Raw genomic sequence first — 5,160 nt, forward strand, 5'->3', positions numbered from 1 at the left:
GATGTCTTTGCCTGGTTTTGGTATCAAGGTTATGCTTGCTTCATAAAATGAGTTAGGGAGGGTTCCATCCTTTTCTATGTTTTGGAATAGTTTGAATAGGATCGGTATCAGTTCTTCTCTGAATGTTTGGTGGAATTCTCCGGTGAAACAGTCTGAGCCAGGACTTTTTTTAGTTGGTAATTTTTTTTATGACCTGTTCAATGTCTTCTTTTGTGACGGGCCTGTTCAACTTTTCCACATCAGTCTGTGTTAGCTTAGGTAAATTGTGTGTTTCTAGAAATCTGTCCATTTCTTCCAGATTTTCAAATTTGTTGGATTACAGTTCTTCATAGTATACTGATATTATCCTTTTTATTTCAATTGGTTCTGTTGTGATGTCACCCATTTCGTTTTTTATTTGTATTCTCTCTGTCTTTTCCTTTGTTAATTTTGCAAGTGGTTTGTCAATTTTATTGTTCGTTTCAAAAAACCAACTTCTGGTCTTGTTGATTTTTTTCTATTGCCCTTCTATTTTCTGTTTCATTGATTTCTGCTTGAATCTTGATTATTTTCTTTTTTCTGCTGACTGTAGGCTTTTCTTGCTGTTCTTTTCTTAATTGTTGGACATGTTGGTTTAAAGTGTTGATTTTGGCTCTGTCTTCTTTTTTGATGTGTGCAGTTATTGCTATAAATTGGCCTCTGATCACTACTTTTGCTGTGTCCCAAAGATTTTGGTATGCTGTGTTATCATTCTCATTTGATTCAAGGAATTTTTGAATTTCAGTATTTATTTCTTCTCTTACCCAGTCTTTCTCAAGGAGGCTGAGTAACAGCCATTGTTATTTCTTCCTCCTCAGCTGAAAAATAGCAAATGCCCAAGTCACTTACCTCTCAATGAATGAGAGAAATGTTGTGCCTTTAAATAACAAATGGGGGGGGGGAATATATATATATATATATATATATATATATATATACACTCTAAAACATGGTATTGCTAAAAACTCTCATCTTTTAACTCGTCTCTTTGAAAGGCTAGAACACTACCTAATTTGGAAGTTAACTGTACTAATATACAGAAAAAAGGAGCTCTTGTGGTATAGTGGATATGGCATTTGGCTGCTAAACCGATGGTCAGCAGGTCAAGCCTACCTATCACTCTACGGAAAGAAGATGGGGTAATTTACTTCTGTAAGATTTACAGCCTCAGAAACCCAATGGGGTTGCTATGAGTCAGAATCGACTCTATGGCAGTGAGTTTGATTTTGAGGTTTGGTAATATATGAAAAGAAAATTCAGAAAACAATTGAACTTCACTCTCCTGATTGCTATATCTTTCTTTATTTTTCATGTCTTTTTACTCTTCCAAATTACTTTCCTCCTCTTTTAGTATATGACTCTTACCCATCTCCCAATTTTTATATAGTAATTTATGTTATATTTTTGTAAATGTTCACCCAAGTATGACATAAATTCCATGATACCTAAATTTGTACATATTAGAAATTCAATAAATTATTTCAGTTATCTGAATGCTTGAAATATGCACATAAATTAAAATCCTTTTGACATATGAACTCTAAAGCTAAAAAATGAAATTAGAAGTTTTCTCTTCACCAATGTTGACAAAGAATTACAAAGCTACTTCTGACTCTAGACATCCATGTTATCCAAGAGTTAATTCAAACAACAAATTTGAGGTAAAAGTAATTTCATTCCCTTAGAATTCCACTTTTAGAATCAGTGGAACTAATCCCTTGGCTCTTTGTATTTGAAATAAAAATCTAGATTCACAAAAATATTTTGAAAGTTTTATGAGACATCACTAGTTAACAAAAAAACAACTTCAGATAAACATAAAACCACTTCAATCCAAAATTACTTGAAAGGAAGTACTTAAATGTCCAAAATATTATAAACACAGGTGTTCTGCAAGATTACTGGAGAATTATCCTAATTAAGACTGCAATGTCCTATCTAATTTAAAATGTATTAACCTCACTAACCTTGGGAAAAAATGAAAGAAAAATAAAAAAACATGGCCAACTTCATCTTATGTATTTAAAACGTACCTGATTAGGTGGTGATTTACTATAAATAAGTCTTCAAATATGGTTCACGGAGTTACTATAAATCCAGATGACTTTTAGAAAATATATTTATCGACTAAAACTTAATCTGAGCAACAATGGCCATATTGTTGAGAATGGAGAAACAGTTTCCTGGATAAAGTGCCACATTGTTAAGGAAATCTTTACTTACTTTACTCACTGCTGTCGAGTGGATTCAATTCATAGCAACCCCTCCTTGGGTTCAAGGCAGTATCTCTATGGAGCTCTGGTAGTGTAGTGCCTATGGTATTTGACTAACCAGAAGGCTGGTGGTCCAAATCCATCAGCCACTCCTCGGAAGGAAGCTTGGGCAATCTACTTCCGTAGTGATACCACCTCAGAAACCAAAGGAGGAGTCGCTATGAGTCTGATTCTACTCAATGGCTTAAAAAAAAAAAAACAACTCTATGGAAGTAGATTGCCCAAACTTCCTTCCACGAAGTGACTGGTGGGTGAGGATTTTTGTTTTCTTCATGTTGAGGTGTATTTCATACTGAAGACTATAGTCTTTACTCTTCATCAGCAAATGCTTCTTTAAGTCTTCACTTTTAGCAAGCAAGGATGTGTCATCAGCATATTTCAGGTCTTCCTCCAAGCCTGATTACATGTTCTTCTTCACATAGCCCAACTTCTTGGATTATTTACTCAGCATACAGATTGAATAAGTATGATGAAAGGATACAACTTTGACATACTCCTTTACTGATTTCAAACCATGCAGTATCCATTTGCTCTTTTCAAACAATAGCCTCTTACTTTTTGTACAGGTTCCTCATGAACACAATTAAATGTTCTGGAATTCCCATTCTTAGCAATGCTATCCATAATTTTCTTATGAATTTCACAGTCTAATGCCTTTGCGTCATCAATAAAGCACTGGTAAACATCTTTCTGGTATTCTTTGTTTTCAGCTAAGTTCCATCTGACATCAGCAATGATATCTTTCATTCCATGTCCTCTTCTGAAGCTAGCTTTAATTTCTGGAAGTTGCCTGTCAATATACTGCTGTAAACACCTTTGAAGTATCTTTAGAAAATTTTATTTGTATGGAGTATTAACAGTACTGTTTGATAATTTGCACATTCTGTTTTATCACCTTTGTTTTGAATGGGCACAAATATTGATCTCTTCCAGTCAGTTGGCCAGATAGCTGTCTTCCAAATTCTTGCCGTAAATGAGTAAGAACTTCCAGTGCTCATCTGCTTGATAAAACATCTCAGTGGGTATTCTTTCAACTCCTGGATTGTTTTTCAACAGTTCCTTCAGTGCAACTTGGTCTTCTTTCTTTAATACGATTGGTTCTAGACCATATGCTACCTAGCATAGTGGCTAAGGCACTTGACTGCTAACCAGAAGGCTGGTGGTTCATATCCACCAGCCACTCCTCGGAAGGAAGATGGGGCGATCTACTTCCGTAGTGATACCGCCTCGGAAACCCAAGGAGGGGTTGCTATGAGTCAGGTCCGACTCGACGGCACATAACAACAACAACAAATACAGGTGAAAGTCAACCATTCCAATTCTTTTCGATACAGGGACTCTGTGTATTCCTTCCATTTTCTTTTGATGGTTGCTGCATCATTTAATATTTTGCCCATGGAATCCTTCAATACTGTAATTTGAGGCCTGATTTTTTTCTTCAGTTCTTTCAGCTTGAGAAATGTCGAGCATGTTCTTCCCTTTTGGTTTTCTAATTCCAGGTTTTTGGACATTTCATTATAATCCACTTCATCTTCTGTAGCAGCTCTTTGAAATGTTCTGTTCAGCTCTCTTAATTCATCATTTTTTTCCATTCACTTTAGATACTCTCCATTCAAGAACAAGTTTCAGAGTCTCGGCTGACATTCATTTTGGTCTTTGCTTCATTTCCTGTCTTTTTAATGACCTTTTGCTTTCTTCACATATGATGTTCTTTATGTCATTCCACAACTCGTTTGGTCTTCAGTCACTAGTGTTCAATGCATCAATTCTGTTCTTTAGATGGTGTCTAAATTCAGGTGGGATACAATCAAGGTCATATTTTAACTCTCATGGACTTGTTTTAATTTTCTTCAGCTTCAACTTGAACTTGCATATGAGCAATTGATGGTCTGTTCCATTGTCAGCTCCTATACTTATTTTGACTGGTTATACTGAGCTTCAAACTAGCCTCTTTCCACAGATGTAGTGGATCTGATTCCTGTGTATTCTATCTGGTGAGGTCTACATGTATAATCACCATTTATATTGTTGATAAAAGGCATTTACAATGAATAAATTGTTTGTATTGCAAAATTCTATCATGAGCTCCCTGACATCATTTTTATCACTAAGGCCATATATTCCAACTACCAATAACTCTTCTTTATTTCCAGTTTTCACATACCAATCACCAGTAATGATCAGTATATATTCATGTTATGTTTGCTCAATTTCAGACAGCAGTTGGCAAAAATCTTCAACTTCTTCATCTTTGGCTTTAGTGGTTGGTGTGTAAATTTGAAAAATAGTAGAGTTAAGTGGTATTCCTTCTAGACATATGGATATTATCCTATCACTGACAGCACTGCACTTTAGGATAGATCTTGAAATGTTCTTTTTGACAATGAACACAATTCCGTTCCTCTTCAATATGTGATTCTCAGCATAGTAGACCATATGATTATCTGGTTCAAAATGGCCAATACCAGTCCATTTCAACTCACTAATATGATGTGATATTAGTGATATCAATCTTTATGTGTTTCATTTCATTTTTGGCAACTTCCAGTTTTCCTAGATTCAAACATCATACATCCCACAATCTAATGATTAATGAGTATTTGCAGCTGTTTCTTCCCATTTTGAGAAGTGCCCCATCAGCCAATGAAGGGTGCATGTAAGATTGAGTTATCACCCATATAATCCACAAGGAATTGGAACAGAACAATTCAGAAGGAGAGTTCTCTTTTCACTGAGCTAGTAGTTGGTAGAATGTGAACTTAAAAGTGGCAGTGGTTGATAAAATCCAACACCCATTTCTGATCAAAACTCTCAGCAAAATAGGAGTAGAAGGGACATTCCTCAACATAATAAAAGGCATTTATGCAAA

Source organism: Orycteropus afer, unplaced genomic scaffold (genome assembly GCF_000298275.1).
Source record: "Orycteropus afer afer isolate SDZICR_OR568_19922 unplaced genomic scaffold, OryAfe1.0 scaffold00096, whole genome shotgun sequence".
NCBI lineage: Eukaryota > Metazoa > Chordata > Mammalia > Tubulidentata > Orycteropodidae > Orycteropus > Orycteropus afer.